The sequence below is a fragment of the Lissotriton helveticus genome, chromosome 2_1 (genome assembly GCF_964261635.1).
Source record: "Lissotriton helveticus chromosome 2_1, aLisHel1.1, whole genome shotgun sequence".
NCBI classification, from domain to species: domain Eukaryota; kingdom Metazoa; phylum Chordata; class Amphibia; order Caudata; family Salamandridae; genus Lissotriton; species Lissotriton helveticus.
The window spans coordinates 699,006,027-699,021,260 of NC_136059.1; positions in this window are offsets into that span (position 1 = coordinate 699,006,027).

Here is a 15,234-nt window from a genome sequence, read left to right on the forward strand (position 1 = left end):
AAAAATGTTTATAAATTAAATAAAGATAATAGTTAATAAAATGTATTTAAGTACATATATGTATATGTACACTTTTTTGTTTATATATTTATTAAATTAAGTTTAGTTGTTATAATTAGTTAAAATATATATTAAATGTAATTTATTTTGTTAATAATATTAATATTATTTAATTAATTTAATTTATGTTATTTTTTAAAGTCGATATTGTTTTCATCTATATTTTTTACATAGATATTTTTGAGTTAATGGGCCCAATTCAGAGAACTAACTTAAGACAAAATCCTGAACGTACTACTTTTGGTATTCACAGAATGCATTTAATAGTAGTAAAGTTAGGATTTTGTCTTAAGTCTGTCGGTCGGTTAGCTTAGGGGGTGCTCCTGGCGTATCTGTCACTTTCCCCAGCCCCTTACCCACCCCGCGCCCAGATTAATTTTAGCACGCATTGGGCAATTTCAAGAGAGAGGGAGGGAGGGGTAAGGTAGAAAAAATTTGACCAGAGAGGGAGAAGAGAGAATGAGGAGAAAAGGAGAGAACATGGATGGAAAGAGAGATATTGTGCAAGGAGATGAATGAAGCGGGTCTTGTTTGAGCATTTTTGTCAGCGCTGCCCTGAACAACTTCACAAACTTATGTGAAGTTGCAAAAGCTTAACACCTACAACTTTTCACACTCCCCTGGTCTCTGCCAGTTCAGAGGTGACAGTTTTTCATTATCTGCAACACTAGAACCTGTAACATATTTTACATAACAAATTAGCACATTTATAGTTAATGTGGGTTTTAACTATGACAGCACAATAATTCTGCATATAGCTGCAAAAGAACTTTATCTAATTTGTGTGCCTAATAATGTAGTGTTTCAGGTGTAACTGTAATAGACCACGAGGGGCTGTTTTCAGGTGTGGTTTGAAATTAACGGCTGTATTGATACAAAACTACCTGAGTGCTTTAAAAGGATTCTTTATTTGTAAAACATATTTTTATAAATAAATGTTATTATTATGTCTTTATTTCAGTTGACAATACAGTGCTCAGAAATGAATTTGCACACGACAAATTGCTCAAAACGTAATTCTGTGCAGAATCAAAAGGGCAAGCTATGGAAACTTTTTGCAGCTGTGTCCGAAATATTAATTGGTGGTTAATTAATGAAAGAGTCTGAGTCACATTATATGTTAGCACCCAATTTGTCAGTTGCGGGCAGCATGACTCGCGGGGGGAGGTCCTGGGGGGGTCACGCGGGGTGGGGGTCGCACGGGCAGAGGGGGTAATTAAAAAAAAATGTAAACTTACCTTGGCCTCCCGTCCCATGTTTCTCCTCTCTCTGCTTCTACAGGAAGCAGGCAGCCCCCGTCTCCTACCCTAAGCCAATAACAACGCTGCAATGGCAGTGTTGTGATTGGCTAGGACGCCGACCCCACAGGCGTCTATGGGGAGGCCATTTTCTTTATGTAGGCTACATGCAGCCTACATAGAGAAAATGCAAAGTGTGCATGACAGGTTTGGTCGGCCCTGGAGCCGACCAAACAGTCAGCGCCCACAACAGTGGGCAAACCAGCCCTCTCCCGTCTGGAGCAAAGAACGCCTGACCAAACAAACCCTACCTCCTGCTTTCTCTGTATTTAAAATACCATTTTATTTTTCTGCTTCTTGCACTGGTAGAAAGCAGTGGGGTGACGCTCCTCTACCCACGTGGAGGAGCTGCCCCTGCAATTTGAGAGTTCTGGCTCAACTGGCGCCATGCTCTTCACTCCAAAGGAAATGAAGAGGCAGATTTAGAATTCACGAGCGCAGTGCAGCAATGCAAGTTGATGCACTGTGTTGCGTGAATGGGAGACAGCTGGAAAGATATGGTGCTCTTATGCTCTCTCCCTTCACTGGCAGGCTGAAAGCTGGCTAGCCCCAACATAGAAACCCTTGCACTATGGTGCATGGGTGCCTGTGTTACAGTCAGGAATATTTTTGTGGAGGAAGAGACCCCTTTCTGCACAAAAACAGCTCTTGGTGATGCATTCCTCTTATTATGTGTGCTGCAGAGTGCACCCCACATGCAAAGAGGAATTAATGAAAGAGTCTGAGTCACATTATATGTTAGCACCCAATTTGTCAGTTGCGGGCAGCATGACTCGCGGGGGGAGGCCCTGGGGGGTCACGCGGGGTGGGAGTCGCACGGGCAGAGGGGGTAATTTAAAAAAAAAATGTAAACTTACCTTGGCCTCACGTCCCATGTTTCTCCTCTCTCTGCTTCTACAGGAAGCAGGCAGCCCCCGTCTCCTACCCTAAGCCAATAACAACGCTGCAATGGCAGTGTTGTGATTGGCTAGGACGCCGACCCCACAGGCGTCTACGGGGAGGCCATTTTCTTTATGTAGGCTATATGCAGCCTACATAGAGAAAATGCAGAGTGTGCATGACAGGTTTGGCCGGCCCTGGAGCCGACCAAACAGTCAGCGCCCACAACAGTGGGCAAGCCAGTCCTCTCCCGCCTGGAGCAAAGAACGCCCGACCAAACAAACCCTACCTCCTGCTTTTTCTGTATTTAAAATACCATTTTATTTTTCTGCTTCTTGCACTGGTAGAAAGCAGTGGGGTGACGCTCCTCTACCCACGTGGAGGAGCTGCCCCTGCAATTTGAGAGTTCTGGCTCAACTGGCGCCATGCTCTTCACTCCAAAGGAAATGAATACGCAGATTTAGAATTCACGAGCGCAGTGCAGCAATGCAAGTAGATGCACTGTGTTGCGTGAATGGGAGACAGCTGGAAAGATATGGCGCTCTTATGCTCTCTCCCTTCACTGGCAGGCTGAAAGCTGGCTAGCCCCAACATAGACACCCTTGCACTATGGTGCATGGGTGCCTGTGTTACAGTCAGGAATATTTTTTTGGAGGAAGGGACCCCTTTCTGCACAAAAACAGCTCTTGGTGATGCATTCCTCTTATTATGTGTGCTGCAGAGTGCACCCCACATGGAAAGAGGAATTAAAGAGGAGAAATATAAATATTTCTCCTCCTCTACGCCTCACTTGGGAAGGCTTAGCATTTGTATGCTTTCCCAGATTTTCTAGCTTTAGTAAATCTGGGAATGCACCAAAATCCATGGGTGGGTGCATGGGAATGCCCATGCTCAATTCATGGAACGTCTTCTCAACGCAAGGTAACGCAAGGCATCACTATGCGTTGTGTTACTTTGTATGCACCAAATCATGACAAGCCACACAAAGTGACATTACACAGCTTAGTAAATACCAAAAATGATTTTGTGTCAGGGCTGCAACACAAAAGTGATACAACCCTGATGCTAAACCTTTGCAAATCTAGAGAGGCAACTGTTAGTAATATGTAAAAACTGCATTGTTGGAGAGAGGTACTTCATAGGATTAATTTATATATTAAATTACCGATCACTGCACTTAAAATTGCTGTATCCACTGCAATTAAATTCTTAGGCCCTCATCAGTGCAGCTTAAATTCTGATTCGGGCTCAGCAGAAGATTGTTCCTGAATTGAGATTCTAAACCATGCCCAGTTCACAAAAACAAGGAAGTTTGTCCATCTGTAGATTGAACCACATGAAACCACCAGATCCTGGATTTTACATCTCATTCTAAAATCCAAAATCCAGAAAGGGATGATAATTTTTCCCTGGGAAAATACTTAACCCCACAGGGTTGGTAATGCCCTTGCTTGCAAATCCAACAGGACTGTGAAGGTTCCCCTTCATGTTACCTACAGTTTTTGTAAGGACTTTTAAGGACAGTACAAGAGTAATTCGACATTCTGTACTCAGATCATCCTAATCTGGGCACACTCCATTAAAAAGGGTAGAGAAGGAATCGGATGGCCAATGGACAAAGCAGCAGCACTGAACCAAGGCATTCTGTGCATAGTAACGCTGAACATCATGGTGAGATTCCTGCCTTTGTCTGACACAATCATGTTTAAAGTGGTAGAGACTGGAGAGTGTGACATTATTGTGAGTTAAAAAACAAAAGCATTTAAAAGGTGCAACATTTTTTGTTGGAAATGTTCCTGCTACGTCGTCTATGTGCTACATGATACTGGCAAGAACAACTCTGATTGTGGGCTAGAAGCTAGCTCAGCAGTCAAACTTAATGTTGTCTATTCCATAAAACATTACAGTGAGTGGTTACATCTATGTCATTCGTGATGTTTGATGTTAAAAAATGTCGGAATGGAAATCAGGTCCCGTATTAATTCTTCAGTGACCACCTATCTGAAAGCTAAAGACAACTGCGATGCACCTTTGTTTTGGGGAGAATGGCATGTAGTATTTGCTCCAACATTAGGGCACATTACCTTTTATCTTAATCCCAAGTCTCCTGTCCAAGGTTCCATTCTTTCTTTCACTGTTGTTCAGTATTTCAACTTCATTGTTTCTAAAAACAGAACAAAAAACTAAAATCAAACAATGGCTGGTATTAGACTGTCTTACCCTCCTCTCTCACCCTTTTAAATCCCATGCAATCTGGGTATTACAAATTTCTCTACCCGTAAACTGCTCTCACTCACATGACCAATTTATTTACCTATCGCTACGGACGAGCAACCAGATGGTAAAAACTATCTAACACACAGAGGAAAACAGGATTTTGTCAGAAATCATGAGCTTACCTGAGTAGCTTGGGACCAGAAGCAAGTTCTCTCTTAATCAATCAATACATAGCTTTATTTGGAAGTATGATAGCAACCATAAGAGCACATACAACCGTTATTTCAGAATATCTAATTCATAAAAACAAATCAAACAATAATTATAAAGTTAAAACATAGCAATAAATGTTAAAATAATTTTAGGACAACATAGACCTACGAGCTCGCAGAGCACATTTTAAAAAGGCTCCAACATGCAAAACAATTTCATAATTAGTGAGAGTCATTAAAAGTCTACCGGTGGACCTGCATTGTCCAGTAATTTGTAAATACTTATTTGGAACCGCAATTAAAAACAATCTTGTATACCTTATATAAAATTTACAAGTTCTCTCTCAAAGATATTTACATGCTGTACCTGGAAAGCAACATTAAAACTGTACAGGTAGGAAAAAAACAAAATAAAATTTCTGAACTAATTTAGTGGAAAAAAATTAAAAAAGGTTTAAAATGTCACAAACATAAAGTAAATCTCATTTAGGAATGGAGAGTTATAAAAAACAAGTTGGTATGTGTGATGTTGCTTATGTTGCAGGTGTGATTGAGCCCGTAGAGGCAACAGGATGGTTGGCTCCCATTGTAGTAGGTAGGAAAAGTAATAATGAAATTTGTCTCTGTGTGGACTTACGGGCACTAAATAAGGAAGTAGTGGTGGATAAATTCCCACTACCTAACATAGATGAGATGGTTTCGACTTTGGACGGTGCTTGCTATTTCAGTACACTGGATTTAGCATTGGCGTATCATCAGGTGCCTCTAGAGAAGAGTTCACAGGAACTCACTGCTTTCATTACTGTCTCAGCCGCATCTGTATTTCAGAGAATAATGAACGATGTGGTTAAAGGAATCAAAGGGGTCAGGTGTTAGCAGGATGACTTATTGATTTACGGTAAGATTATTGAGGAACATGATGGAAGAGTTAAAAAGTGTTGAATAGATTATTAAAAGCTGGTTTGACTCTACATTTTGATAAGTGTAAGTTTGGTGTGACAGAAGTAGATTATTTATGTCATCATATTTCAGGAAAGGGGGTTAAACCGAAAAAAGAGTTAGTAGACACCATTGTGGATCTTAAAGAACCATGTTCAAAAGAAGAGTTGATTTCTGGGAATGGCTGAGTTTTACGGAAAGTTCATAAAAAACTTTGCAAATAAAACATGTCATTTGAGAAGTTTACTCTGCAAGAAGACAGAATTTGTGTGGGATCAGTTGTGTAAGGAAGAGTTCAAGAATGTCAAGTTAGATCTTAGAAGTGTACCTAATCTACAAGCTTTCAAACCTGGGTATATGATGTACATTGTAACAGATTCGAGTAAGAAAGGACTAGGTGCATTGTTAATCCAGAAAAGAGATAACCAAGAGTGTTTGATTGCCTGTGCGTCAAGGTGTTTAAGAGGGCCTGAGATAAACTACTCAGTCATTGAGAAGGAAGCATTAGCCATCTTTTGGGCCTTGAATAAATATTAGAAATGTATTTGGGGTACACAATTTGTTGTAAGGTCTGATCATAAACCTTTGTAGGAGATTTTTGAGAAAAAAGATTTGGACTCGATTTCTTCTAGAATCAGGAGATTGGTGGTTTCACGACAAGAATTTGATTTTTCTATGGAATATATCCCAGGAGCAAGTAATGCTTCTGCAGACTATGTCTCATGTCTGGTAGATACCGTAGAATGTCAAGATGTGAAAGAGGATGATGACATGTTTCATGAGTTTGACGTGAGAGTTTGTGAAATCCCTTCAGGAGTCATCAAAGAAGATGAATGGAGAGATGAAGTGAAAAAAGACAAGGAAATGCAAAACGTTATGGAAATCATTGCACAAGATAAAGGTAATAAGCTGAAAAAGCCTTGTGTGATGAATTGGCCATCAGTAATGGCATTTTAACCAGAGGCACAAGATTAGTTCCTCCAGTAAGTTTGAGGGACAACATCATAAAAATGGCTCATGAGGGACACATGGGTATTTGAAAAACAAAGGAATGCATTAGACAAGACTTTTGGTGGCCTGGCCTGGCCTGGATTTAATGGTAGAAAGCATGGTGCGTGAGTGTGTTCCTTGTTCCATGAGCGATAAAATTCTTAAACTCAGACAAATTCCAATGGTCTGTAGGAAGTTACCCATGTGTCCTTGGGATGAAATAGCCATAGATATTGTTGGACCACAGCATGGTGAGCATCTGACTTCATATTTAATTGTTTTAATTGATTTATACTCACATTGGATTGAAGTAAGTTGTGTTCATGATATCTCTACTCAAGCTGTGATTACATTTTTAGATGCTATTTTTAAACGTGAAAGCTTTCCAGGTTCTTTGTTGTAAGATAATGGTCCACAATTTTGTTCAGGCGAAATGGAGGAATATTTGACTAAGTGTGGCATTGTTCCTAAAAAACTTTGCTTTATCATCCAGAGACCAATTGGGCTATAGAAAGATTGAACAAGACCTTGAAAGAAAGTATTCAATTAGCAAGAGTTAACAGTTTGAATTGTAGAGAGGAGTAACAAAGAAGAATTACAGCTTACAGATTCACGCCTCATTCATTAAAAGGAAAGACTCCTTTTGAAATATTCAAAGGTAGATCTGCAAATACCATCATTTGCCCAGGATGGATGTCTTTGGATAAAAATATAAAGGGTAATGACATTGGTCAGTGGAGAAACAAAGAATTCAATTTACAAAAGAAAAGAAAATCTTATTTTGATGCTCGTAAATCAGCTTTAGTGGTGGGATTCGAAGAAGGAGACAAAGTCAGAGTTAAAGAACCTGTTGGTTGTCTCAATTGGTCTACATTCACTGATGAGAAGACTGTGGTAAAGATTTTCAAGAATGCGGTGAAAACCAATGATGGTCGCATCTGGAATTGTAGTCGTGTTGTTCACGTAAAATCTAAATGTAACGATGAAAGTAGTGCAGAAAGTTCAAGTAAATTGTCATCGCATAAGCAAAGTTTGGAGCCTATTTGCAAGAGTGTCAGATCTTGCAAAAGCCCAGTCTATCTGAAGGATTTTATAAGAGGATAGTCTTTTATGACATTGGTTTTGCATTTTAAGGTTGTTGTTTCATTTTTTTTAGGAGGGAAGAATGAGGTGAGCAAGATATGTATACATATATATTTATTATATTTAAATTTGTGCTTAGAATTTCCTTGTATTATTTTATTTCATTTGTTACAAATTTGTAAAGAGGAAGAAGTGTGATGTTACTTGGGTTCCATGCTAGAACATGGGGTGTCTATGAGTGTCAGTTGGCTGAAGTCCTCTATGGATGGGGTCATTCTAATAAAAGCTCCACATTATCATATGATTTCCAGTTTTTAATGGCATTATTACAGTATGCTTTTAAAATCAGAAGCAATCTTTTGTAAATGAAATGTTATAAACATAACTCTGGCTGTGCCATCGAAAACGAGCAATGGATCAGGGCTATAGTAGTCTTTGTCATTGAAACAAATGAATGCCTCTGATTGAATAATTTGAAACCTGAACAGCATTTCGGAATCTACTGGCCATTAAAAAACGCAATTTCACTTACTCGCTACAAAAATCCTTTCTTGGACATGTCTTCAGGGAAATCCAAAAACTTTGTTGCCTTCACCCTTCCTTTTTTGCGAACCCATTTTTGTTGACTTTTAGGACTCTTTGCACTTTACCACTGCTAGCATGTCTAAAGGGCTTATGCTCAACCCCTAAAACATCTTAAAAATGGCCTACGACTGATTGGCACACTTAGTTTACTTATAAGTCCCTAGAAACATGGTACAACATGTACCCAGGACCTGCAAATTAAGTGCTACTAGCGGGCCTTCAGCATTCAGTGTGCCACCCATTTAAGTAGCCCTTTTAACAGGCATGTCATTGTAGCCTGTGTGCAGTTCTAAACTGTTGTTAAACCTTTACCCAGGCCTAATACTAGCTCTTTCATGCATAAAAAAATCACCCTTAGGGAAGGGTGCAGTGTATTAAAAAAGTTAGACATGTATGTTTAAGTTTAACATGTCTTGGTGGTGGAAAACTCTTAATTAATTTTCATTACTGCAAGGCCTAACTCTCCCATAGGATACCATTGTGTTATCTTATTACATTTGTTTTGTGATAACCTTTGTTTGGGAACAGATGGAAACATCATGTGTACATTCAAATGAATTGTAATTTAAATCCCTCTTTAATGGAAAAGCTGGATTTTAAGTTACAATTATGATAATTCCACTTTTAGAAAGTTGGCATTTTCTTGTCCTAGCCATTTGGTGCCTGCAGCCTGTATCCTGGGTTACATGAATAGGTGTAGTTGGCTGTTGGGCTGTGTGTTTTTGTCACATACAGTGACACAAAGAAGGACCAGGTGATACTCCCCATGATGTGAGGGGCGGACCTACGTACAGCCCACTTACATTTCAGGGAGCTGCCTCAGCACACTCACAATGGACTTCACATTAGCCTTTTATCATCCCAGACATCCTGGGACCAGGGCAGGGAGAAAGGAAATTCCAAAACCATCTGTAGGGGGGAACTCCAGAAGTTTTTCCACTTCAATGCTGTCACCAGGAATACAAATAAGACCCGTGGACCAACTCTTCAGTACACTCTTGGACCTGTAGATACTATGTAAGAAGAACTTCCCTGCTGCAAGAGGACTGCCCTGCTGCTTGAGGCCTGTCCTGCTTTCTGAGAAGGAAGAATGGATGTGCGCCCCTCATACCAAGCAGAGTGATTGCAAGGGTTAGGTGGCTGAATTCCTGTTATGAGCTTCAGGGGCATAACTGCAACTTCTCCGCTGACCTGCTGTGCACTGGACAAGCCAGGACCTGCATCTAGACCTGCCTGAGCCTTGATGGCATATGCTGGCGGGAGTTCCTTATCCCCAGGAGGTGCCTTCCCAGGTCCTGGACCCTTGGTTGGCATCAGTTTAGCTCCTCCTGAGAAGAGAAGGCAAAATCCTGATGTTTTGGGCTCTTTGAGACCTTGATTGGACCAGTTCATGGCAAGATCTCACTGCTCAAAATGACCACCAACACAAAGCTATTGTGGATCCTACTTTTTGCACTACAGCAATTGCAAATAACTACCGGCAATGCGTGATCTTCACTTCATGCTATAGCATTGGCAGCCCATTGTGAAGCTAACGCGAAGCTCCACCAACACCTGATAGGATCTTCGCACTACAACAATGACCATCCATGACACCCAGCCTGCCCTTTTCACTACAGCGACAACCATCTGCGACACTCTCCCTGCTCCTCGTGGCCTCCTCCACTGTGAACTGGACTCTTCGCGCCCAGACTTTGAAAAGGTACCTTTTTCAACAGGATTAACCTGATCCCTCTTTTGAGCTTGCGCTCCATTGGGGTCAGCCTGAACTTATGACTTCCTCCCAGTCTAGCACACGAGTAGCACTTTGTGCTTTTGGGTGCAATACTTAACTAAAAAATTGAAATTGCACAACTCTTTTTCTACTGATTGGATTTTTATTTTTTTAGTCTGAATTTATTAATTAAATTTTACTCTATTCTCCTTAATTGCGTGGGAGTTTTCTTGTGTTATGTTTTCACTTTATTTCTGTTGGTGTACTACATAAATACTTTGCACATTGCATCTAAGTTAAGCCTAACTGCTTTTGTGCCAAGCTACCAGAGGTTTAAGCACAGGCTAAGTTAGTGACATCCTGACAAGAATTGTGACACCCTGACAGGAGTTGTAGTTGTTGCTTGAGAAGGATCTTTACCCTCCCCAATAAAAAAACGATTTCTCACATCGTTGTTTATAAAGTGGCAAAATAATACATTTAGGACATACTTTGTTTGCAACACCTTCCTTGGTGCCCCAAATGTCCCTAAAAAATCAAAGGAAGGCATCTAGGAGACCAGTTCACATATTAAAGTGAGAAAAAGGTTATTCCCCATTTCCAAACAGAAACACTGACTATAATCTAGTCATCACGGGCCAGATGTACGACCATTCCAAATTGCTACTCGCTATTTGCACTTAATTGTGTCGCAATTTGGAATGACAACAGTGTCAGAGACACTGATTGCGATTCCCAATGGGGTAGCAAAATGCGAGGCTCATGAATATTAATGAGTCACTCGCTATTTGCGACCCGATTGGAAATGGCTGGCCCTCCCAGGAATGGTGGCCTGCTGGGCTCAGTTGACCATGTCTGGGACTGCTTGTCAATAAAACAGTGTTTTTTTTTTTAATGTAGCCCGTTTTCCTTAAACTGCATTTAAAAAAAAAAAGAAAATGAAAGTGTTTTGAAGAGCAGATAGTGGTCCCTGGGACCACTGCCTGCCCTTAAAATATATTTTTAGAGCCAGTTACAAAGGTGAAGGTGTCCCATGCAGACCCCTTCCCATTTGTGACTCCATTACGGACGGTAAATTGTGAGTGTTTTGCAAAACATTCATACATGGCTAGAGAGTCACTATTTGGAAGGGAACGCCCCTTCCTTATGGCGAGTCTCAAAACACATTTTTTGCAACTCTCAAAGTAGTGTTTGAACATGGCCATGTAGGTTTTTGTCTGCGCTAATGGTTTGCTAAAGCGTTTGCGCACACAAAAAATGGTCGTACATCTGGCTCCACTAGTTTTGCTATTTTCCTTCTTGCCAAATACAGCTATCTAGGTTCTGTGGATTGTCCGCTGTTTTCTCCTCAGAAAAAAGATCCCCAGCAGGAAACCTTGATCTAGTTAAATCCTTGACCCTCTTTGCCTTGCGAGTAAGATGAAGATATTTACCTGGACCTCAAACGAGCTTTGTGTGCTTTAAGATTCAGGGCAAAATTGGTTTCAGACAATTCACAGTCTTTTCATCAGACCGATGGAAATTCTTCCATCATACAAAAGTTTGCAAGGGAATTTGGGGCAACCACAGGTTAATATTGATGGACAGGAATTTACAACAAGCATTTGCAATGCAATAGGTCTCACATTAATTAAGTTTGAGCTATTGGCATTTCTAAATATTGCAACACCAATTGCAACAAAAGTCTATAAATTGTAGGCCCAAAAAATTTGTATTTCCGTAGCAATGGTATCATGTTGCGCTTTAGTTGAATATGTTTAAAAGTTAAGTGCGCCATACTGCGATTGCTACAACAGTTAATTGTGGATGTGTTAACAATTGATATGTGCACTGATGGCTGGTGGTGTGTGTGCCTGGTGGAAGCGTGCATTGATGGCTGGTGGTGTGTGTGCCTGATGAAAGCGTGCACTGATGGCTGGTGGTGTGTGTGTCTGGTGAAAGCGTGCACTGACGGCTGGTGGTGTGTGTGTATGCCTGGTGAAAGCGTGCGCTGACAGCTGGTGGTGTGTGTGTGCCTGGTGAAAGCGTGCACTGACGGCTGGTGGTGTGTGTGCGCCTGGTGAAAGCGTGCACTGACGGCTGGTGGTGTGTGTGTGCCTGGTAAAAGCGTGCACTGACAACTGGTGGTGTGTGCCTGGTGGAAGCGTGCACTGATGGCTGGTGGGAATTGTGCCCTGTGAAAGCATGCATTGACAGCTGGTGGTGTGTGCCTGGTGGAAGCGTGCACTGATGACTTATGGTGTCTGTGTCTGTGAAAGTGTGCACTGACGGTGTGGTTGTGTGTGTGTGTGTGATTATTTGTGTGGTTGTATGTGTGGTTGTGTGTGTGGGTGTGTGTGTGGGTGTGTGTGTGTGTGGGTGTGTGGTTGTGTGTGGTTGTGTGTGGTTGTGGTTGTGTGTGTGTGTGGTTGTGTGTGTGTGGTTGTGTGTGGTTGGGTGTGTGGTTGTGTGTGTGTGGTTGTGTGCATGTGGGTGTGTGCGTGTGGTTGTGTTGTTGTGTATGTGTGTGAGTGTGTGGTTGTAAGTGTGTGGTTGTGAGTATGTGGTTGTGAATGTGTGGTTGTGAGTGTGTGGTTGTGAGTGTGTGGTTGTGAGAGTGTGGTTGTGAGAGTGTGGTTGTGAGAGTGTGGTGTTGTGTCTCTGGTGTTGTGTGTGGTGTTGTGTGTGTGTGTGTTGTGTGTGTGTGTGTGTGGTGTGGTGTGTGTGGTGTTGTGTGTGTGTTGGTGTGGTGTTGTGTGTTGTGTGTGTGTGGTGTGTGTGTGTGTTGTGTGTGTGGTGTTGTGTGTGTTGTGTGTTGTGTGTGTGTGGTGTTGTGTGTGTGTTGCGTGTGTGTGGTGTGTGTGTGTGTGGTGTGTGTGTGTGGTGTGTGTGTGTGGTGCTGTGTGTGTGCTGTTGTGTGTGTGTGGTGTTGTGTTTGTGTGTGGTGGTGTGTGTGTGTGGTGTATGTGGTGTTGTGTTGTGTGTGTGGGTATGTGTTGGTGTGGTGTGTGTGTGTTGTGTGTGTGTGGTGTGTGTGTGTGTGGTGTTGTGTGTGTGTGTGTGTGGTGTGTGTGTGTGTGGTGTGGTGTGTTTGTTTGTGTGTGTGGTGTTGTGTGGTGGTGTGTGTGGTGTGTGTGTGTGTGGTGTTTTGTGTGTGTGTGTATGTAATGTTGTGTGTGTGTGTGTGGTGTTGTGTGTGTGGTTAAGTAGGAAGCTTCCTCACACTGACCTAGGTGAACGTGAGCATACCATCTTACATGGATGATATAGCAATTTAGAATTATAAGAAGAGACAGTATACATTTACAGAGCAAACAACTTTGTTCAGGCAACTATAACTTCTTCGATTCAAGCTAATTTTGGACACCATGCAAATATTCTGTAGCTGTTCTCTGAACTTCAAAGCACAAAGAACATTTGTATAAACATAAAATAGGAAAGAGGAATGACTCGGATAAACTATAGGAAGGTCAAGATAATTATATTTCACAAATGGTTAGTGGGCTCTAAAGGTCTTAATCCGGCACCAAGTAGAGCCTATAACAGGAGGAATAAAAATGGCAGGATGCTCGGTCAGGAATGGTTGCCTCAGCACGTGTGTTGGAGCAGAGAGGACTCTGACAGGGAGTGCGTGGAGCGGTTGTTTGGCATGGCGGAGGGTTAGGAGGACATGGCTGCTCTTGGGCCGGAAGGGTGGCTTGTGTCAATTGCTGGTGACACATCCCCCCCTGTTCCTCCCCACCCCGGTCCCTGCCCCGCACAACGCCTTTTGTTGTGTCCTTTAATGTATTCTAGTTGGCAAGTGGCCCAGGACAAAGGAATCCAAGCCTGGGAAATGGCGGCGCCCTCTGACCCGTGTCGCCATGCGCCCCACATGGGCTGGCACCTGTTGCGTAGGCTGCGCCCTGTGAAGGCTTTCACTGCAGCACATGTCTGTCTGCCTGCCTTTCCCTCCCAAGGAGGGGTGGGGGGGGCGCATCTTACTGGGCGGAGCGGGCTGGAGTGATGCCGACATTCTCGAGAGAAAGGAACAGTGAGTGGAAAGGCTGCCAGGGGTACGACCCAGGAACCCGACAAGCGGTTGAAAAATCCCCACAGCTTCTTGTTTGCATGGGGTCCTGCTCTCTTTTGACACTCGGTGGTAGTCCTTGAATGTTTTCTGCTTGCGATTCCTAGATTATATTTTTTTTGCATCAAAACAACCACACGCAATGTGACCTACCTCAGCACTCCATCACTGCCACATATGGTGTGTTTAAAGGACAGATTACATACCTGCTGCTGCAGGACAGACTTCTAGTGTGGGCAAAAGCACACATCACTCGCCCTCCACCCAAAATGAACTTCACAGCATCAAACTGAAGTTGGATTACCGGCATGAAATTAAACTAAGCCTCCAGAGCACGTGCTTCATCACTGTCTTCAACAAGCACCCTTCTCGTAGCAATGCAAGTACAGCAGACCGATCATAGTATGGTAGGATGAACGATGAGTGGCCTCCTTTGAAGTGCCGACAGAAGAGAGCGTGGTGTATACTTTAAAAACAAAGAAAGGCGCTCTTGCTCGTGAAAGCGTGGTGGAGCGCGAGAAGAGACGCGCGCATTCACAGCGCGAGACACGTCACAGCGCATGTCTCCTAAAGCGCGCCACGTAGCAGCCCAGCAGGAGCAGGACGACCAGTAGGAGGGTCTGGAGTTCGAAGCGCTGCCCGAGGGATCCACCGTCACCACCCACATGCTGGCCGGCCCGTTGGCGGCATCATGGAGCATTGCCTCATGTACCCCGTGGACTGCGTGAAGGTGCAGCTGGTGAGTGGGGGGTGTGTGCACGTGTGTGGGTGTAGCTGTGTGTGTGTGTAGGTGTGCGTGTGTATATGTGTGACTGTGTCTGTTAGCTGTCCGTGTGTATATGTGTGGCTGTATGTGTGCGTGCGTGATCCATGGTGACTGAAGAGTGTGCCGGAATCGGTGCACGCGCGCGACCTGATCCGATTCCGGCATGCTTCACAAGGCGCGCGTCGTAATCTGATTCTGCCATGCAGTCTACGGTAGAAGCTCACGCGCGCAACCAAATCCCATTCTACAATGCTGCGCGTGGCCATCTCTTGTCTCCACTTTGCCTCGTTGTAAGCTGAGCCGACGCCTATAGTTCTCGCAGCGAGAACGCGCTTCGTGCGCTTTCGCCAGGGCGAGACCTATGAAGGAATATGGCATAAGATCAGACCCTCTTTGTCAGAGCTGAGCTACTCTACTCTGAGCTAATCCATCTCTAAGTATTC